This window comes from Nannospalax galili, unplaced genomic scaffold (assembly GCF_000622305.1).
Source record: "Nannospalax galili isolate Female #2095 unplaced genomic scaffold, S.galili_v1.0 scaffold492, whole genome shotgun sequence".
Classification (NCBI taxonomy): Eukaryota; Metazoa; Chordata; class Mammalia; order Rodentia; family Spalacidae; genus Nannospalax; species Nannospalax galili.
The window spans coordinates 606,725-629,633 of record NW_008332217.1 but is presented as its reverse complement, the minus strand read 5'-3'; the positions used below and the strand labels follow the sequence as shown (position 1 = coordinate 629,633).

General features: G+C 46.0%; 1 protein-coding gene across 4 annotated transcripts in view; it reads right to left on the bottom strand.

Moving 5' to 3' along the window:
* Ncoa3 (nuclear receptor coactivator 3) overlaps positions 1-5,424 on the bottom strand; it is a 100,354-nt gene extending 94,930 nt beyond the window's left edge. For 3 of the 4 annotated variants that reach the window (XM_008827454.3, XM_029560804.1, XM_008827455.3), the window contains exon 1: positions 5,297-5,424. The gene's annotated coding sequence lies outside the window, so the exon portion shown is untranslated. The remainder of the gene's footprint in view (positions 1-5,296) is intronic. The other variant, XM_029560803.1, reaches the window with a different exon arrangement.
* Positions 5,425-22,909: the final 17,485 nt, after the last annotated feature.

Genomic DNA, 22,909 nt, shown 5'->3' with positions numbered 1-22,909 from the left:
CTCTGCAAGAGCAGTCAGTGCTCTTAACCACTGAACCATCTCTCCAGCACCTATTTTTTTTTTTTTTTTTTTTTTTAAAAAAAAAAAAGGAAGAAAAAAGGCATTTATGGGCTGGGGCATTGAGAGGCTGGGGATGATGAAGGCCAGTGGCAGAGCACCTGCCTAGCATGCTTGAGGTTTCATCCCCAGCATACATGAAAATATATAGATATAGATATATATAGATAAGATAGTATTACTAAGCAATCAATTCAAAATGAATACTTCATTTACACGTCTCTCAGAAAAAGGAGTCAGGGTTCCATAAAGCACTCCCATCTTACTATCTTACTAAATGAATTCTTATTTACTAAAGGGGTAGGGGTACTTTACAGAATGTTTTTTGTTTTTTGTTTTTTTTGGTCTGTCTGAGATAGGGTCTCCCTGTAGCCTCAGTTGGCCTGAAGCTCACTATGTAGACCAGGCTGGCCTCTGCCTTCAAGTGCTGGAATTAAAGGTGTGCACCACCATGCCTGGCTCAGAAGTTTTTTTTTTTAATATTTTATTTATTATTTTTATTTTATGAGTATGCATGTATTGCCTGCATGTGGGTAAGTGCACCTGTCTCATGAAATGCCCGTGGAGGACAGAAGAGGCTGTCGGATCCCCTGGAACTGGAGTTAAAGACAGTTGTTAGCTGCCATGTGGGTGCTGGGATGAGAACCCAGGTCTTCTGCAAGAACAGTCAGTGTTCTTAACCACTGAGCCATCTCTCCAACCCCCAGAAGTATTTTTTATACCAGAAGAAATGTACCATACAATCACTTTCAAAATATGAGGGAGCCAGGCATGGCACAAACCTTTAATTCCAGAACACTGGAGGCAAAGGCTGATGAGTCTTTTTTAATGCAAGGCCAGCCTGGTCTACACAACAAATTCCAGACCAGTCAGGGCTACATATTGTGAGACCATCTCAAAAAAAACAAAAAGACAAGGCTAGAGAGATGGTTCATCAGCTAAGAGCACTGGCTGCTCTTGCATAGGGACCCAGGTTCAATTCCCAGCACCCACACATGGCAGCTAACAACCATCTGTAACTCCAGTTCCAGGGGATCCAACACCCTCTTCTGGCCTCTGTGGGCACTGCACAACACAGATGCACTTAACACATGCAGATAAAACTCATACACATAAAAGCCAGGTGTGGCACACGCCTATAGTCCCAGCACTTGGGAGGCAGAGGCAGGTGGATCTCTGTGAGTTTGAAGCCAGCCTGGTTTATATGCTGAGTTCCAGGCCAGCTGGGGCTACAGGGAAACCCTGTTTCAAAAAGGCCGGAAAAAAAAAAAAAAAAAAAAGTAATACAGGGGCTGGAAAACACTTGCTGCTCTTGGAGAGGACCTGGGTTTGGTTCCCACAACCCACAAAACAGCTCACGAGTCTGTAACTCCAGTTCCAGGGGATGATATCCTCTTTTGGCCTCCACAGACACTTCACTTATATAGTGCATATATGTCTATACAGGCTCTTATACACTTAAAAATAAAGTGGAGGAGCTAGAGATATGGTTCAGTGGTTAACAGCACTTGCTACTCTTGCAGAGAACCCAAATTTGGGTCCCAGCACCCACATGGCAGTTAACAACAGTCTGTAACTCTAATCCCAAGGCATCCAATGCCAAAAGTGATGCATGAACATAGTACACTTACATACATGCAAGCAAAACACTCATATAGGGCCAGGCCTGGTGGCACACACCTTTAATCCCTACACTCAGGAGGCAGAGGCAGGCAGATCTCCATGAGTTCAAGGCCAGCCTGCTCTACAGAGCGAGTTCCAGGCCAGCTGGCCAGCTGTGGCTACAGGGAGACCCTGACTCAAAAACACACACCCACACACACCCCAAAAAAAAAAAAAAATACCACTCATACACATAAAGGTAAAATATTTTTTAAAATTTATTTTTATATATAATTTACATATATTGAAATTGGCTGGGTGTGGGTGAGTACTAAAAAATTATTTAATATAATCCCTAATAACCTAACTCTGGTTATCATTCAGTTCTTTTAAGAGTTTTTTGTTTTTGGTTTTTTTTTTTTTGAGACAAGGGTCTCCCTGTAGCCACAGCTGGGCTGAAACTCACTACATAGACCAGGCTGTCCTTGATCTCAGAGATCTGCCTGCCTCTGCATCCAGAATGATGGGATTAAAGGTGTGTGTCACCACACCCAGCTGTTTTAAGGTTTTATTTTTTTTTTTTTGTTGTTTGTGTGTGTATATATGGTTATTTGTTTTGTTTTGGTTTGGTTTTTTTGAGTTTATGTGCACCACATATATGCAGGAGCCTGAGGAGGCCAGAAGAGAGCCCTGGATCCTATAGAATTGTAGTTACAGATGGGACATGTCTATAACCCCAGTTGAAAGGCTAAAGCAGAAGGCTGAGTTCAACCAAGCCTAGGCTATACAACTAGACACTGAAATTTTAAAATTCAGAAACAAGCCAGGCGTGGTGGTGCCCGCCTTTAATCCCAGCACTTGGGAGGCAGAGGCAAGTGGATCTCTGTGAGCTCAAGGCCAGCCTGATCTACACAGTGAGTTCCAGGACAGCTTGGGCTACAGGGAGACCCTGTCTCAAAAAGACCAAAAAAAAAACAAAGTGATAAAAGTGATAATCCTAGCTGAGGAAAATGTTAAAACACCTGCAATCTCAGCACTGAGAAGCTGAGCCAGGAGGATCATGAGTTCAAGACCAACCTGGGCAACATACTGAGTTCCAGGTCAGCATGAGCTGTTAAGACCATCTCAAAAAACCAAAGATGGGTTGGAGAGATGGCTAAGTGGTTAAGCACACTGGATGCTCTTGCATAGGACCAAGGTTCAGTTCCCAGCACCCACATGGCAGCTAACAACCATCTGTAACTCCAGTTCCAGGGGATCCCACACCCTCTTTTGTTATCTATGTACACTGCACAGACATGGTACACTTAATACATGCAGGCAAAACACTCATACAAATAAAATAAAAATAAATAAAAAGACAATCTTATTGAGCTTTTGCTGACATTTGTTATTATGAATATCTCTGTAATTAAGAGATATTTTATGATAGATGGAAACAGCTCCTGTAACTGCTTAGAAAAATTATAGTCTCCCACTTAGTCCACAATTCCCAACTATAAAATGTACTTCTATATGCCAAAAGCTGGCATATGCCTTTTTATTTTTGAATCCTGATTGGACAAGTAAGTCATTTCTATCAATATATAAAATACTCTACAAACAGACATGGTGGCATAGGCCTTTATTCCCAGCACTCAGGAAGCAGAGGCAAGCAGGCCTCTGTGAGTTTCAGGCCAACCAGAAATACATAGTGAAACCAAAAGAAACGATAATTTAGGATCACAGGCAATTTAGATCACTGCTCATTTAAGCTCAAAACCTGAAGGAACCTCCAGTGACACAGGTGATATACTGTGCAATATCATTTCACATGTTCCAAACAGAGGCTTCTTCTAACAATGAACTCCGTGGGGTTATTCATCCTACAGTCCCATAGACTGGTATTTCTCTAAGGGTATTACAATAACCAATGTAAGCACTAATTCCAAAAGAGCCTTTCTAATAGCTATCAAGATTAAGAGACAATGTTCCCACCACTCCTCCCCTAGCTTCTGTCCATTCCTATTCCCTGCCTTCAGTTTACACCTGCCAAATGAAAACAGAAAGGCCAGACTCCAGAAAATGCTGCCACTTGCTCTCTGACAGAGGGTTTGGAGACGAAGAGATTTCTTTTTCAATGTTTTCATAATGTTTTCCTACCTTTTCAGTAAGTATCACATCTGGATATCCTTCTAAATAAACTAAATCTTTTTAGATCAGGTTGAGAACTTAACAGATTTGCAGTAACATTTTTGGTTTACAGCAGTATTTGCAGATCTTGGATCCACACTCCTTACCCGAGTATCTCTTCAATAACCTGAGCAACAAACACTGAGGTTTTCATGCAGCCAGAGATCAGCTGGTGGGTTGGCAGTGAGGACCAGCTGAGTGCCTCAGGCTATAACAACCCTACCACAAGCATCTCGCGCCCTCTGTCATTTACTCCACTTTAGAGGCGCTGCAGCAGACAGCCGGCATTAGCCTTCCTAGTTCTGAACCATACATTTAATAACTAAGACAGGCTGGCTTTGAACGCTGCTCAGATACTGCAAAAGAGGAAGTCTTTAGGGAGCGAGAAAGTTTCACCTTCAAGACAGTCTCCCACCTTCCCTGTCATTCTGTGTTCGAGTCCTACTCCCTGGGTCTGGGATGGTCTGCCTAGTTCCAGTTCTTCTGTTGAACTTCTCCAACCTGGATGGCCTCAAACTGCCTAGGAAGTAACACCGCCTCTCCCCAAGCTGGCTGGCTTCTTTTACTGCCTGTGCCAGGTTATTTTATTTAGATTACTGCCAACTGAATCAATGAACGAAAGAAGACGTGATTGGGGAAAAGGTGGAAACGGTGGAGGTGATACAGACAGCAAAGCCCGTATTCACCCACGGACCCACATTCACCCCACACCCCGCATTCATTCCACATAGACAACAGTTCTGTATTCACTCCACACACATCACACACCCCACACCCACCCCGCACACCTCACAGCTACCTCTCACACCTCACACCCGTACACCTCACACCCACACCTCACAGCCTCCCATACCCCACACACCCCGCACGCCCGAAGCACCCAGCACACCCCACCTAACTCCGCATGCCCGGCATCCACGCACACCCTGCACACACCGCGCACACCGAGCATCCACGCACACCCCACACCTCACCCCGCATGCACGCACACCCTACATCGCACACCCAGCGCCTTACCCCGCATCCACGCACACCCCGCACACCCAGCATCCACGCACGCTTCCCGCATCCGCACACACCCCACATCCACGAACACCCCGCACCTCACCCCACATCCACGCACACCCCACACCCGCACCTCCGCTGGCAGCGGAGTCGCAGCCTCTTCCGAGGAGCCCCGTCCGCCACCAGTCTGGGACCGCATAGTACAGCGTCCGAGCGGCGGGAAGCGGGAGACTGTGCGGCGCAGCCGGGGCCTCGGACCCCGCGGGCTCGGACAGTGCGGCCGGCAGCCGAGGGCTCGGGCGGAGAGGCCCGAAGTGGCCCGAACTCCTCAGCGACCCTGCGCGGGCCTCGGAGCCGCCACCGCCCGCCGGGTCCCCGTCACTGTCGCCTGCGCGCCGCGGAGGCGGTTACCCGGAGACCCCCGCCCGCGGTCCCCACCGCCGCCTTTCTCTCCACTCACCACCCGCCGCCATCTTCCTCAGCGCCGCCGAATCCGAAACTCGCAGCTCAGCCCCGGCCGCAGACACCGACTCCACCGCGGTCGCCGCCGGCGCTCTGAGGAGCTGAGGCAGCCGCCGCCGAAGCCGCGACGCAAGGGCGGTCGGGAATTGTAGTCCCGCAGCCACGCCCAGCACTACGGGTCCCAGGGGGCCATGCGCGGGCGGCGGGGGTGTGGCCGCGCGGCGGGAGGACGCTCTCGAGAAGGGTTGCTGGGGCTGGAGTCGCGTGTCAGTCCTCCCTCGTTTTCTCCTGTGCTGGTGTCCATCCAGGAATATCTGACATGGATGAAGCATTTACTGTACGCTAAGCACGGATCCCCAAGACCAGCATCCCCAAAGGAGCGCCTTCATCCCTACTTTTCAGACGTGCAAACTGAGGCAGGAGGGCAGAAGCCCTGGAGAGGGTGATGGGATGCCAAGTCCCTGGGTGAAAGGTAATAGCATAGCGGAGTATTCAGTCCCGACGTGTCGCTCCGAGTGTCTGTGATGTACATCACAGAACAGACTGAGGTACCCTGGGAGATCTGGGAGACACCACTTTAACTAAGTGGTGGACTGAACTTGTGTCCCCCAGAATGGGTCCAGCTGTTACCACTTGTCTCCTGAGAGGATGCAGTGTAGAAATAAGGCAGAAGGCTACCCCCCGCCAAAAAAAAGACCTGAATCTGACAAAATAAAAATACAAATCCAGAATATGAGGCATTCCACAGAACAGCTAGTTCGCACCCTTAAAGGCATCAAAGCATAAAAAGGCGAAGCCAGGTATGGTAGAGGAGGTAGAGGCTGAAGGATCAGGTCAAGGTCATCCTGAGGGGAGGAGGGGGTTCAAGCACAGCCTGGGTTACAAAATCTCTGTCTCTCACACACAAAAAGGTCAAAATCGGGCTGGAGAGATGGCTCAGCCGTTGGGAACACTGGTTGTTCTTGCAGAAGACCCGGGTTCGTATCCCAGTACCCACATGGCAGCTGACAACTGTCGGTGGCTCCAGTCCCAGAGGATCCGACAGTCTCTTCTTTCTCCCTGGGGACTGCACCACACGGGTGCACTTACCTACCTGCAGGCAATACACGCATACACATAAAAATAATTTAAAAAAATTTTTTTAAATAAGGTCAAAATCAAATGCAATAAATCAGGTTGAGGATAATATTTTGTGTAAAAAGAATTTGGGAGGGAATTGAAGGTTGTTGTTGGGGAATTGGGTTAAAATAGACCTTGTCTTCATGCAGAATCAGTATGAAATGTGAATAAAGCTCCGACACACGTTTCCACCCTTCACCCCTGGAGTCTATTCACAGAAGCCTGGGAGGACCCTGATAAAAGAAAGTCCAATGCAATCCCTCCCCCTTCACCCTCCACCCCCAACTTCCACTCAGTACTGCAGACAAATACCAAACCTGTTGGGCCTCTCCAAGAGTTCATATACTCCAGCCTCAGAGACTGATCAAGCTGCTTCTTCCTCCCAGAGTAACTTCCTACCCCGAAGACAATCCCAATATCCCACTCCCTCATCTTCCAGTGATCACTGTCTAAATATCACTTCCTCCAAGAGGTTTTGTGCTAACTGTTGCATCTTAAGCCCACTTCAGACGCCAGCTTTCCCTTTCTCCTGTCCTTGCTTCAGTCCTCTTCCTTCAAAGTACCTTTAGCATTTCAGACACACCTTATGTTTTTCATTCATTTACACTTTTTGTTTTGTCTTTAAACAGTGCTCAGTGATGAACCCAAGACCTTGCACATGCTAAGTAAGCATTCTACCTCTGCACTACATCCCCAGCCCTTGTTTTTTGAGACAAAGTCCCACTATGTAGCTCAGGATGGTCTAAAACTCTGTATGTATCCCAAGCTGGCCTGCAACTCGAAATCCTCCTGCCTCAGCCTCCCCGTCCTGAGGACATGCCCCAGCTACCATTTGATTTTTTTTTTTAATGGCCCATCTCCCCTTCTGAACTATAATCCCTACAAGGCAGGAAATCTGATTTGTTTCCAGCATCCAGGTTAGTGACTGGCCTATGTATGCACTTAATACTTGTAGAAGAAAAAGAAGCAAGGAGAAAGGATAAAAGCAAAGAAAAATATCTTTTCTCATTTAAAAAAAATTTTTGTCTTTTTGAGACAGGGTCTCCTTGTAGACCCAGCTGTCCTGAACTATGTAGACCAGGCTGGTCTTGAACTCACAAAGATCCACCGCCTCTGCCTCCCAAGTGCTGGGATCAAAGGCGTGCGCCACCACGCCCGGCAAAATTTTTTTATTTTTTATGTGTATGAGTGTTATGCCTATATGTGTGTTAGTGCACCATGTTGTGCAGTGCCTGAAGAGGACAGAAGAGGCCGTCAGATCCCCCTGGAAGTGGGTGCTGGGATTCAAACCCTGATCTTCTGCAAGAACAGCCAGTACTCTTACTGCTGAGCCATCTCTCCAGCCCAAAGAAAAAAATCTGTAATATATCAATTTTGGGGGCCAGTGAAATGGCTCAGCTGATAAAGGCCCTTGCCACCAAGCCTGACAATCTAAGTTAGATCCCCAAGACCCACAAGTAGAAAGAGAAAACCAACTTCCTCAAGTTGTCCTCTGCTCTCCACACGCATGCTGTGACAAGGACTCACCCATACACACACGCAGGCACACAAGTTTTACACACATACTTAAATTTTAATGTAATAAAAAAATGTTTTGGCATTTTTTAAGACAGGGTCTCACTATTCACCCCTGGCTAGCCTGGAACTCCCAAGTACTAGAATTAAAAGTATGTGCCACCATAATGCATAATAATTTTTTTTTTTTAGACAGGGTCTCTCTGTAGCCCCAGCTGGCCTGGAACTCTATATGTAGACCAGGCTGGCCTTGAACTCACAAAGATCTTCCTGCCTCTGCCTCCTGAGGGCTGGGACCACAAGGCATGTGTCACTATGCCTGGCCATAATAAAATTTTTTAAAGAAATCAATTTGGAGCTGGGCATGGTGGTATATGCCTTCAATCCCAGCACTGGGGAGGCCAAGGCAGGCAGATCTCTGTGAGATTAAGGACATGCCTTTAATCCCAGCATTCAGGAGGCAGAAGCAGAAGCAGAGGCAGAGGCAGAGGGATCTTTGTGAGATAGAGGCCAGCCTGGTCTACATAGTGAATTCCCCACCAGGTGAAGCAACAGGGAGACTCTTGTCCCAAAAAAACCAAAAGAAAAAAAATCAATTTGATTCAAATGCAGTATATATAGAAATATATAGTGAAAATATATACATATTCAGATATACATGTTATATATATGTGTGTGTATGTATGTTCACAGAAAGTATAACTGATATTAAACAGTAAAAAAAAATGCTTATTGAGAGATGTCAGAGAAGGATCCAGAAAGAAGCAAGACATGATGCTTTTGGTGAATCCTGCTCTGCTCTGCATGACATCATCTGGAAAGCACTAGAGTCAAAGTTGAGGTTCAGGTAGATTAAAAACTGTGTTTGCACAGGCCACTCCTCTATGAAGGAGAGCTCAACTAAAGTTGGCTCTGCAACTGTCCCAACCAAAGGGAATATACAAGTAACGTGGTCGGGCTTTGAAGCCTAGGGCTTGAGATGACCGATAGCTTCCACTTCCTCCTTGGACCCAGCTCTCCCATCATGGGAACCCCAACCTACATGGAGAATTTAATTTCTCCAATTGACAGAAGCAGCTGAGATCCCTGGCAGGTGCCAACAACACCTGCTAGCCCTGTGAGCAACCTTTCTGCACATCCTTGTCTTTAAGAGTCCCCTATGTTTACATGGCCAACAGGACCTACCACAGAGCCAGGACTAGTAGTACACACCTGTAGTCCTTGTATTTTGTTTTTTCAGTATTTTATTATTTTTATTTTATGTGTATAAATATGTTGTCTGCATGTATTTAAGTGCACCAGTGTCATGCAGTACCTGTGGAGGACACAGAGGGCATTAGATCCCTGGAACTAGCGTTAGGGACAGTTGTTAGCCACCCTGTGGGTGCTGGGATTTGAACCCTGGTCTTCTACAAGAACAGCCAGTGAGCCTGGTGCAGTGGCGCACACCTTTAACCCCAGCACTCGGTGGAACATAGTTCCAGGACAGCTGGGGCTACAGGGAGACCCTGTCTTAAAAAAAAAAAAAAAACAAAAAAAAAAGAACAGCCAGTGCTCTTAACTACTGAGCCATCTCTCCAGCCCCAGTAGTCTTTGCAGTTAGGTGGCAGCAGGAGGATCAGAAGTTCAAGGTCATCCTCAGCTATGTACAGAGTTTGAGGCCAGCCTGTGCATGGTGCCCTGGAACCCCAGGACTCGGGAGGCAAAGTAGGAAGATTGTCAGGAGTACCAGGCCAGCCAGAGCTATATAGTAAGACCTTGTTGGTGTTGGTATTGCTTTTTTTGTTTTTTGAGAGAGGATCCATCCCCCTGAAGCCCTAGTTGGCCTGGCTATGTAAACCAGGCTGGCCTTGATCTCACAGAGATCCACCTGCCTCTCCCAGGTGCTGGGATTAAAGGCATATACGGTCACACTTGCCTTTTTTTTTTTTTTTTTTTTTTTTTTGGTCTTTTTGAGACAGGGTCTCCCTGTAGCCCTAGCTGGCCTGGATTCGCTATGGAGATCAGGCTGGCCTCAAACTCACAGAGATTTGCCTGCCTCTGCTTCCTGAGTGCTGGGATTAAAGGCATGAGCCACCATGCCTGGCTCAGCTTTCTTTTTGTAATGTGTATAAGTGTATTGCCTGCATGTGTGTAAGTGCACCCTTGTCATGCAATGCCCATGGAGTTCAGAAGAAGGTGTCAGATTCCCCTGGAAATGAACTTACAGATGGTTGTTAGCTACCATGTAAGTGCTGGGATTTGAACCCAGCTCCTCTGCAGGAGCAGCCAGTGCTCTTAAATGCTGAGCCATCTCTCCAGCCCCCATGAACCCCAAGTCTTAGGCATGCTAAGTACTCACTCTGGCAATGAGTTTCACCCAAAACCTCTATTACATTAAACTTTCAAATTTTCTGTAGACTTGAAAATTTCCAAAATGAAAAGTTGAGTAGCATGGGACTTAGGTCAGGCAGCACTAGCCAGAGTTCACAGAGCCTTTTACTTTCCAAGCACTTTTATTTTTCTAGTTTTTTTCTGTCTTACACTGCAACCCAGGCTAGCCTTGAACACTAAGCGATCCTCCTGAGATTACAAAGGCATCAATACACCCAGCTTTTCAGGCACTTTTTGAAGGTTTTAACCTCAGTTCATTGAATCCACCATCACTCTGGATGGGTATGATTATCCCCATATTTATTTATTTATTTATTTATTCATTCATTCATTCATTCATTCATTCATTCATTATGTATGTATGTATGGTTAATTTATTTTATGTGTGTCAGGCATGGTGGTGCATGCCTTTAATCCCAGCACCCGGGAGGCAGAGGCTTATGTGTATGAGTGTATTGCCTGGACATATGTAAGTGCACCTGTGCCATGCAATGCCCATGGAGGTCAGAAGAAGGCATCGGATCCTCTGAAACTAGAGTTACAGATGCTTGCTAAGTGCATTGTGGCCTCTGGGAACCGAACCTGGGTCCTCTACAAGAGCAGCCAGTGCTCGTAACCACCGAGCCATCTCTCCTGCCCCTATCCCCATTTTAGATATGAGCAAATGGAAGCCTTGACCCAATCAGTATCTTGCCCAAGAATATGAACTTGGCTCCCAGTATGGGTCTCTTCCTCATTGCCTCCACAGCCTGTGAGCAAAGAAGACCTTTAATTGTCTCCTGAAACTATTCCTAGAGGTTCCTGGCCCTTTGGCTAAGGTCAAGAGCAGCAATTCTAAAGGTAGATAACTCACGGTATGTTCATCAATGACCAGGATGTTATAGTTTTTCCTCTCCCTATCACAGCACATAGTCTTTCTGACCTCAGCCTAGAGACTCAAGGTCACTAAGTGGCTGCAGCAGCTGAGCTCACATCAACTCACAGTTAAGTCCAAATGCAGGCAGCAGCTGAGATGTCAGGCCACACACACATATATTTTCTCTAATCTCCCCTTTTTTCTACCCCAATTAAATGCCCACTTATATCTTGTTCCATTTGGGATCAAGGCCACTCATACTAGGTGCAGTGGAATGTGGGAAGGTAAGTGAAAGCTATTTTAGCCTTGGGCTCTAAATGAACAAGCGAGTAAATGCCTATCATTGTATGGTCTAGCCCAAGGGCCCTGTTCTACTTGTTTGCTGGCTTGCTTGTTTGTTTGTGACAGGGTCTCACTCTAGCACAGGCTATCCTGGAATTCACTGTGTAGTCCAAGCTGGCCACAAACTCACAGTGATCCTCCTACCTCAGCCTCCCAAATGCTAAGATTACAAGTGTGAGCCTCCATGCCTGGCTGCCTCTATTGCTCTCCCTGTTCCCTCAACTCCCCCTTTTTATTGTGTTGCTAGGAGTTTCAGAGTATAAGCTTTGGGGTTGGGGTATAGCTTAGTGATAGAGCACTTGCCTAGCATATATAAGGCTATGAATTTGATCCCCAGCACTGGAGAAAAGAAAAAAAATATATAGTCCTAGACAATCCCAGCTACCCAGGAGGCTGAGGCAGGAAGATCACAAATCTAGGACCAGCCTGGGCAACTAAGCAAAGTTCCTGTTTCAAATTAAAAAAAAAAAAAGAATCAGCTGGGGATGTAGCTCAGTGCACTGTAGCTCAGTGAGGACGTAGCTTATGAAGTGCTAACCTAGCATTCATGGAGTCCTAAATTCAATCCTCAGTACCACAAATTAAATAAATAGTGTCTGGTTTGGCACTCACCACCTCCCTGGCTAAGCCTGTTCTGCTGCTTTCAAAGCCCTGTGATAACTGCTGGTTACTTTCTACGCATCCACTTAACAGTGACAGTGACTCCTACAGCTGGTAAAACAGAGCAGTGAGAGCCCTAAAAACAGCATCAGGCATCCAGCGCACAGTGACTAAATGTTAATTGTGATTACATGTGGCAGTTCCAAGAGCAGGATTAGCAAGGGTTGCTGAATAAGAGGGAGTGGCAATTTCCTCCCTTTTCCTCCCATTTTTCCCTCCTTGTACTCATTACAGACTGAAGTTTTCCTGCAAGGGAAAATAAATTACTTGGGTGGTTGCCAAAGACTGCGCATGCCTACAAGTGTCTGGAAAAACCAAATCTGAAAGTGAGCTGGACCCCTCCCCGCCCTGCCCCCAACCTCATCCCAGGATAACAGGAACCACTTCACACCCAAGTAGGGCTCCCAGAAGAGTGGGAGACAGGGACAGTCAGGTGGGATCTATGACCACTGGAGTCTATGCGTTGTTTGGTATAAAGGGAGCACCTCTGACAGGAGTCATCCTTCAGGTAGTCTGAGATTTCCACCCGTACTGACTTTGCTCTGCCTTCGTCATTTAAAATCCAGGGTTTGGCAACCTGTGACTTTCTGTGCCAGGGATGGCCTAGCAGCCAATGGGAATGCACCCTGGAGCTGGCTACAGCCAACTTGCCCTGCTGTGACCTACAAGTGACTCTCTCCAGCTGGATGAATTTGAAACCCAGCTCATTTCTGGTTGGTTGGTTTGATTTTTGTTCATCCTGAGACTTTTTAGTTTGGTTTGTTCTTATTTGCTTGTTTGTTTTGAAACCGTTTCTCTAGTAGTCCAGGCTGGCCTAGAATTCACGAGGCAGGTGAGAGTGAACCTACTTTCCAAGTGTTGAGGTGACAGGGGTGACAGGCATATGCCATCATGTGTTTGGTTTTTTTGTTGTTGTTGTTTTTAGACAAGGTGTTACTTTGTGTGTTTGTTTGTTTGTTTGAGACAGGGTCTCCCTGTAGACCCAGCTGGCCTTGAACTCCCAGAGATCTGCCTGCCTCTGCCTCCCAAAGGCTAGACCACCTGGCAACAAGGTGTTACTCTGTAGCCCAAGCTGATCTTGCCTGACATTTCTGGGGAGACACGGACAAAAAGTAGCACAAAAGTACTACTCACGCCCACTGGATGTGGTGGCACACCCCTTTAGTCACAGCACTCTGGAGGCAGAGGCAGGCAGATCTCTGTGAGTTCAAGGCCAGCCTGGTCTACATAGGGAGTTACAGGCCAGCTGGGGCTACAGGGAAACCCTGTCTCAAAAAGACCAAAAAAAAAGTGCTACTCACCCAGGTAGGCAAGTAACATCAGACCAAAGTAATGACATCACCAAAGTCTAACTTGGTGAAGCAAAGAGTATATTTTGGGGTTACGCACAGGAGTATGGGTGAGGGGTTACTTACTGGAGCAGAAATGACTCAAAGGCAGCTGTGTCACCAAAAGTCCACCCCAGCACGAGTGACAACTGAGGAACGCAGGAACCTGGAACTCACTGCATAACCTGCAGGCAGCTGGACAGATTGGAGAGTGTCCCTCCCAGGTCAGGCAGCACCATTGGGCAGGGCAAATAGTCTCTGCTCTTTGCTTTCTACAGAGGAGGAGGAAGCAGTTCATCTCAGAGTATAGCCTCAGTCTTTACTCTTATATAGCATGAGGACCAGGGGACCTAGTGAATCTAGTCCATTTCAGGGATTTCCTGAGCCTTTGAGTTGTGTACTTTCTGAGCTTAGTCAGTTTCCCTACAAAATGGAATCCTCCTCCTCCCTTCAAAACACCCTGTTGTTTACCTCCCTTTAGAATGTGATGTTTACTGAGCTTCTCTCCCAGAGGAAGGTTTTATCTTGGAGGAAACTGCTACATAACAAATCTGAAACTCACTCTGTAGCCCAAACTGGCCTGGAATTCATGACAATCCTTCAGTCTCTCAAGTGTTTGGATTACAGGCATGAATCAACACATGCAGATTTTCTGGAACATAATATATTTTCTTGGGGGAAAAAAAATCACTTTATATCAAATGTTTTAAAAAATCAACCAGGGGTACATAGTGATACCCTCTCAAACAAACAAAATAAGTACCTGTGATGGTAATTGTCAATTTGACAGAATCTAGAATCTCCTGGTAGATGGGCCATGAGGCTTGCCTGTGGGGGATTACCTTGATTGGGTTTAACTGAGATGGGAAAACTCACCACTGTGGGTGGCACCATGCCCTGGCTAGGATCTGGTCTGTATAAATAAGAGTGGAATTCAGCAGCAGCATGCATCATCACTCCTCGCTTCCTGATTGTGGATGCCATGTGACCAGCAGCTTCAAGCCCTTACTTCCCTGCCATGACCTATACCCTTGAACTATGAACCAAAATAAATCTTTTCTCCCTTAAGTTGCTTATGTCCAAATATTTATCACAGCAAGAGGAAAAGAAACTAAGGCAGTACCCATTGTAGGATCTTATGTAAAAAACAAGTTTTGAGCCAGGCGTGGTGGCACACGCCTTTAATCCCAGCACTCGGGAGGGAGAGGCAGGCGGATCTTTGTGAGTTCGAGGCCAGCCTCATCTACATATCGAGTTCAAGGACAGCTGGGGCTACAAGGAGACCCTGTCTCAAAAAGACAAAAAAAAAAAGTATTGAGATTAGGTGCGGTGGTACGCACCTTTAATCCCAGCACTCAGGAGGCAAAGGCAGGTGGATATCTGTAAGATTGAAGCCAGCCTGGTCTACAGTGTGTTCCTGGCCAGCCGGGGCTACAAGGGAAACCCTGTCTCAAAAAACAAAAACAAAACAAACAAAAAACAAAAATCTCATATTAAAAAAAAAAAAAGCTGGGCATGGTAGTACATGCCTTTAACCTTTAACCCCAGCATTCAGGAGGCAGATGCAGGCAGCTCTGTGTAACATTGAGGTCACCTGGAGTTAGAGGGAGCCCCTGAGTCAAGAACAACAACAACAAAAGTAACAATTCCTGAAAGTTGCCCTCCAGGAAGGGCTGTCCACTGTATGGATATTTGCAAAAATGTGTGCATGTATGTACATAAGTGCATGCTACAACATGCATGTGGAGATCAGAACACAACCTATGACACTCGGTTCTCTCCTTCCACCATATTACTGCTAGGGATCAAACTCAGGTTGTCAGGATTGGCAGCAACGGCTTTACCCTCTGACCAGATTACCTGAACATGAAGCACATAAACTTTTTTTTTTGGTCTTTTTAATACAAGAGTCTCCCTGTAGCCCCAGCTGGCCTGGAACTCACTTTGTAGACCAGGCTGACCTTGAACTCACAGAGATCTGCCTGCCTGTGCCTCCCTGAGTGCTGGGATTAAAGGTGTGCACCGCCACGCCCGGCCAAAGTACATAAACTTTAAAAGGGTGAATTTTATGACGTATGAATCATATCTCAATAAAGATGCTATTTTTTTGTTATATCCATTGTAAAAGCAATTGCGAATACAGTATTTTTCATTTTGTTTTGTTCTTTCAGGTGGGGGAGCACCCAGCTGGCCATCTGGTCTCCTGCTGCAGCCTCTGGGATACGGTGGGTAGCACCCAGCTGGCCATCTGGTCTCCTGCCGCAGCCTCTGGGATACGGTGGGTAGCACCATACTCAACTCAGCTTTTTCAGGTACTCTGTGTCAGCCAGTTTTTCATTGTTGTGACAAAATACCTGAGATGGCCAAGAGAGCCTCTTAAACAGCATGCTCAGGGCCTGGAGAGATGGCTCAGGGGTTGTTCTTGCAGGAGACCTAGGTTCTAAGCCCAGAACCCACATGGCAGTTAATAACTGTCAGAAATTCCAATTCCAGAGGATCTGATGCCCTCTTCAGTCTTCCTTGGGCATTGCACAACACAGGCAATATACACATACACATAAAAAAATAAAAATAATAAGGGCTCAGCCAGGAGTGGTGGTGCACGCCTTTGATCCCAGCACTTGGGAGGCAGAGGCAGAGGGATCTCTGTGAGTTCAAGGCCAGCCTGATCTACATAGTGAGTTCCAGGACAGCTGGGGCTACAGGGAGACCCTGTCTCAAAAAGACCAAAATAAATAAATAAATAAATTAATTAATTAATTAATTAAAAATAATAAAAAGCAAAATTTATAAAGCAAGGGTAGCCAGGCGTGGTGATGCCTACTTATAATCCCAGCACTTGAGAGGTAGGGGCAGGAGGATCAGGTGTTTAAGACTAACTTCCTGTACTTAGTGAGCTTGAGGCCAGCCTGGGCTACATGATACCCCTGTGTCTAACACAGTAATGGTGGGGCAATAGCTCAGTGGTAGAGGGCTTGCCTAATGCACCTGAAGACCTGAGTTCAATTCCCAGCACCACAATAATAAGTGATCATGGAAGAAATTCAGAAGGTATAAAAAGAGGGAGACAAGTAGCAATGGCTCCCCACCCTCTCTCCACCCTTGTTTCCAGGGAGACTGGAATCATTATTGTCTTCCTCTTTTCAGAGCTACTCTGCCTTTACAGTGTGTGTGTGTGTGTGTGTGTGTGTGTGTGTGTGTCTGTGGAGTGTTCTTACAGAAACGAGCATGGCATACTGCTCACAGTGTTTTGTGCCTTGTGTTCTCATTTAATAATCATATATCATGGAAACTGTTCCACAGGAACTGTAAAGGTCCTGTGATAGTTACTTTTAACTCAACTTGACACATTCTAGAATCTAGACTCTAGGAGAGTCTCAAAGAGGAGCTAGCTAGCTAGATAAGGTTAGCTAAGGTTAGCCAGTTGGGCATGCCTGTGAGGGATTTTTCCTTTTTTTCTTTTTTTTTTTTTGCAACAAGGTCTTCTCCTATAGCCCCGGCTGGCCTGGAACTCACTATATAAACCAGGATGGACTTTAACGGAAATCTGCCTGTCTCTGCCTCCCCAGTGCCCACTACAACCAGCCTGAGGGATTTTCTTAATTGGGTTCAGTGGGGTGGAAAGACCCACCCAGCATGTGGATAGAACCATTTCACCTGAGCTGAACATAAAGGAGGGAGGGAGCTGAGCACAGGTAAATAAGCTCAAATTCCTTCCTCTGGGCTCCTGACTGGGCATGTGACTGGCTGTGACTAGCTGTGACCAGCTGTGACTGGCTCTAACATCTCTGAAATGATGACTGGGGACCTGGAATTAATTGTGAGCTAAAATAAACCCTTTCTCCTCTAAATTGCTTTTGTCACAAAAACAAATTTTATTTTAAGTATTTTATCACAGGAAGAGGAAGGAAACTTGGACAGGCCTCATTTTGGTTCATACTATGCAGCTTCCCCTGTTTTTAAATCCCAGTTCTTGAGCATTTAAAGATTGTCTGACCCCAGCCCTAGACTCACAGGCCTTTAGTCCCAGCATTCAGGAGACAGAGGCAGGTAGATAGATCTCTATGAGTTCAAAGCCAGCCTGGTCTACATGGCCAGTTCTGGGCCAGCTGGGGCTACAGGGAGACCCTGTCTCAAAAAAAACAAGAAACAAAAAACATACAAACAACAAAAAAAAAACAGGAAGTTGAAAGTTGAGCCTTTTAAAGTGATGAGTGAGCTTATTTAAGAGGATAAATCCTTTTCCATTATTTATTAATTACAGAGAAGAAACACTGGAGGAGGGAATATGTTGAGACATGTGGACAGGATCCATGCCATGGGGAATGCAGAAGCCAAGTTAAGAACTTAGCTCTAAAAAACAAAACTAAAACCCCTCTGGCTGTTACCAATCAAGGGCTTTGTGGGGCCTGTTCAGTGTAAATTTCTGTTCCCCTCAGTCACAGAGCCCGCCCCACCCACAGGCCCTTCCACGAAAGGGCAGAAGTCTTCAGAACCATATGACTACCTACTTCTGCTCAGACTGTAGCTGACTGGGTTAGACAGAGATGTCACCCCTGGGGCAGCCAATGATCGACTGGCCAGTGATTTATGAGATGGCTGGGCCCAAAAATATCTAACCAAACAGGAACCAGGTTGACCTGTCTGATTTTCATTTGAGATGAATCAGCTAGTTCATAAAAGGACCTGAAGTTGAGGGGATGCAGCAGTTAGGAATCAGGAGAGGCCAGGGTCACCTGTGCAAGAACAGACAGTGTTGCCAAGTAGAGCAAAGAGCTTCAAGAGGAGGCTGGTCCTGCAAACTCAGGAAGGCCATTTCCAGCAACACAGCAGAGTAGATAACCCCAGACACCCAGCCTCCATCTCTGAGACAACTGAAAATTCTAAATTCTAGTTAAAGGGTACCAAACATTCTCTCAAATGAATGACTGAGTTCATAAGAAAGTAGGGGAAATCCCCAAAAGCATAAAAAACAAAAATGGAACTGAAAACCAAGCTGTTAGTGTGAGCTGACAGCAAGGCTCCCAAAAGAGGAGGAGCCCAGATCTCTGAAAAGCAGGGTTTGGGGTGGTTATGCAAATTCCAGGACAGGAAATGAGACCTTGGGCCCACACAATAGGAAATTATAACAGACACAACCCAGCTTGAGCAGGCTAAGTGGGGTGAGGCACTGGAGCTACAGAGGCTAGGATGTTTGACTAAAAGCCACCTTCAGGAGCTGGGGTATAGCTCTGTAGTAGAGTACTTTCTGTCTGGGGTATACAAACCTGGGTTCCATTGCTAGTTCAGGAAAAAAAATTCCTTAGCCACCCTTTAAGGATATAGAAGGAAGAACATGACAGATCTGTTCTCACAGAGCTCAAGTTCTGGTAGATGGGGAGGTCAGAAGAGGAAACAGAAATTCCAAAGTAAAGGAGTAAGATCAGGAGAAGTGATGTTTTGGAACCTGTAATGGAGCGTGCAGGAGGCTGCAGGAGTTCAAAGCCAATGATGCCCAGTCTCAGAAACATAAACAAGAGGCTGGAGAGATGGCTCAGGGGTTAAGAGCACTGGATGCTCTTGCAGAGGACCCAGGTTCTGTTCCCAATACCCACAAGTGGCTAATAACCATCCATAACTCCAGTTCCAGGGAATCTGAAGCACTCTTCTGACCTCCACAGGCACTGCGTATAGATGATACACTTAACACACATGCAGGTAAAACACTCAAACACATACAATAAAAATAAATTATGGATGATAGAGATGGATGGGTGGATGGATGGAAAGCCAGCCGCACATGGTGGTGCAAGCTTTTAATCCCAGCACTTTCGAGGCAGAGGCAGGTGAATCTCTGTGGATTCAAGGCCAGCCTGGTCTACATAGCGAGTTCCAAGCCAGCTGGTGCTATAGGGAGACACTGTCTGAAAAAAAAAAAAAAAAACACACAAAAAAAGTCTAAGGAAGCCTACCCTTCCTAAGTAGATCACCCACCAAGTCATCACGTCGTCATCTCTTGCGAGCAAATGCCCCAATTTGGCAGAGGATACAGAGTATTGTGGGATGCTGTGGAAAATGCAGCCTTTTTGGAAAAACTTCCCGAAGCGCCCAAAAGGTTAAACAGAGAAACTCCACATAACCAAGACGTACACAAAGCAAGGGAACAGAATACACAGGTGCACACAAAAACTCATACTCAGATGTTAGTAGTAGTTCTTTCCATGGTCTGTCCATAGTATAAATGTTGGGCAGTTAAAGAATGAAGAAGACAGCTGGGCGTGGTGCTGCACACCTTTAATCCCAGCACTTGGGAGGCAGAGGCAGGCAGATCTCTGTGAGTTCAAGGCCAGCCTGGTCTACACAGTGAGTTCCCAGGACAGCTGGGGCTACAGAGAGACCCTGTCTCAAAAAGACCAAAAAAAAAAAAAAAAAAAGAAGAAGACAGAGATGTGACTCAGTGGGTAAAGGCACTTGCCACCAAGCCTGAGGACCTAAATTTGAGCCCCAGAACCCACATGGTGGAAAGAGAGAACTCACTCCCATAAGTTGTCCTCTGACTGCCACATATATGCTGTGGCACCTGCCACACACATACGAGATGTGTACAAAAGATGGTAACTCATCAGCCTCCTTAGAAAGGGCTTCCTTAGGACTTGGTGTTTCTGTTTTTGTTTTTGAGGCAGGGTCTTATGTTGTCCAGGCTGCCCTCAAACATATACACACATACACACAAAAGAAAGAAAAAATGGGGGCAAGGGAAGGGAAGAGAATGGAAAGGACGAGCAGGGCGTAGTGGCTTATGCCTGAAATCTCTGAACTTGGGAGGCTGAGGCAGGAGGATTGCTGTAAGTTCCAGGCCAGCCTGGGCTACATGAGGCCCTGTCTCAGACTTTTACCGCCCCCCCCCCCAATATTAAGCTGGGTATGGTAGTTCATATCTGGAATGCCAGCACTGGAGGCTGAAGCAGGCTACATGAGCCCTTCTCTCTCTAAATAGAAAGTCAATTAGAAAGGAATTTCTGGAGATTCCAGGATGGTAAGCAAGCCTGGGCTCAGGTATATAAAGGTCCTGAATCCCCAGGTGATTTTATCATATATTCCTCTGCACCTTATCCCGTTCATTCAACAAATATTTTTCTAGTTATTAGTATTTAGAGCCTCAATGTATACCCCAGGGGCTCTTGGAATGTGAGGGTTAGCCACAGGACCAGCACTGCTCTTAGGGAGTTTATGATAGGGATGGCTGTGGGACAGAAAATAAAAGTTGGCACATAAAAGCAGGGTAATTATAGACTACAAAAGAAACAAATAGCTACAAAGTAACCAAAGAACTGCTTATTTAGTTAAATAAGCCTGATCCTGTTTACTAGTTTACTTGTTTAGGTGGGTCAAGAGTCAAAAGAAATAAAAGGCTTAAATTTTTTTTAATATTTATTTTTATTTTGTGTATGAGTGTATTATTGCCTGCGTGTGGGTAGGTGCACCCGTGTTGTGCAATTGCAGCAGACTTCAGAAGAGGGAGTTGGATCCCCTGGAACTGGAGTTACAGGCAGTTGTTAGCTACCATGTGGGTGATGGGAATTGAACCCAAGTCCTCTGCAAGAGCAGTCAGTGATCTTAAGTGCTGAGCCATCTCTCCAGCCCCAAAAGGCTTAAAATTTTAACGTAAAAATTTTCCTTCCAGGGCCGGTTATGGTGGCGTATGCCTTTAGTCCCAGCACTCTGGAAGGCAGAGGCACATGGATCTCTGTGAGTTCAAGGCTAACCTGGTGAGTTACAGGCCAGCTGGGGTTACAGCTGTCTCAAAAAAGACAAAAAAAAAAAGAAAAATTTTTCCCTTCGACTTTCCCCCATTCCCAGTTTCCCTGGAGGGAAGCAAATTTCCCTATTTCTGTGCACCCTTTCAGAGAGATCTTAACCAGGATCTGGTGAAGGGGCCTATTTCTGTATTTTCACTTAAATGGTAACATGCACACAACAAATACTTTCTCGTCTTTTTTATTTTTTACCTAGCATCATATCTCCAAAGTTGCTCCATGCATCTTTCGTCAAGCACAGTTTAGTGTGGGAGTCGATGAGGGAATGAGGGACAGAGTTTCAGAAGCAAACCATGTCAGAGGAGAAGGCAGGGTTTGGGCATGCAGGTTCTTGCTGGATGGACGTTGTAAAAAGATGTAATTTACTCTAATAGCAATGGCCACTGGGCTTGTTTTTAGCAGAGTGTGATGATCTGACTTGCAGGTTTCACAGATCAGTTAAGCAACTTCAGTGGAGGTCAGGAGGGGAGACATCATATATAAATAGATACAATATCTGGTAAGAGCAGGATGAAGTTAGACAAGGATGCTATTAAATAAATAAATAAATAAATAAATAAATAAATAAATAAATAAAGCAAGGCAGAGGCTTGTTCCTGTAACCCCAGCATTTGGGAAGCTGTGGCAGGAGGATTGTCACAAGTTCAAAGACAATCTGAAGTACAGAGGGAATTTGAGGCCAGCCTGAGCTATAGTGTGAGACCCTGTCACAAAAAAAAGAAGGAAGAAAGGGAGAGAAGGAAGAAGGGGAGATGGCTCAGGGGATAAGAGCACTGGCTGCTCTTGCAGGTTCAGTTCCCAGCACCCACATGGCAGCTAACAACTGCCTGTAACTCCAGATCCAGGAACTTCAACATCCTCTTCTGGCTTCCTCAGGCATTGTATGACACAGGGGTACTTACATACATGCAGACACAACACTCATGCACATAAAATAAAAATAAATAAATAAGAGGGCTGGAGAGATGGCTCAGTGGTTAAGAGCAGTGAATGTTCTTGCAGAGGACCTGGGTTTGATTCCCAGCACCCACTTGGTGGCTAACAACCATCTGTAACTCCAGTTCCAGGGAATCCAATGCCTTCTGACTTTGGAGGGCCTTGCATGACACAGGTGCACTTACACACAAGCAGGCAACATACTCATACACAAAATAAAAATAATAAAATTTTTATTGTGAACTTTTGTTTGTTTTGAGACAGGTCTCCCTGTAGCTCCAACTGGCTTAGAACTCATTATATAGACCAGGCTGGCCTTAATTTCACAGAGCTCAACCTGCCTCTGCCTCCCAAGTGCTGGGATTAAAGGTGTGTGCCACCACGCCTGTCTAACTTTATTTTTTTTTTTAATATTTATTTTTTAGCGGGGCATGGTGGTACACGCCTTTAATCCCAGCACTTGGGAGGCAGAGGGAGGCAGAGGCAGGCAGATCTCTGTGAGTTCAAGGCCAGCCTGGTCTACATAGTGAGTTCCAGGACAGCTGGGGCTTCAGGGAGACCCTGTTTCAAAAAGACCAAAAATAAATAAATAAATAAAGTGGAAAGTGATTGAGGCAGAAACCTGACATTAACCCCCTGGCTTCCACACATGTATACATGTAAACACACGGGAACATGTACATGCA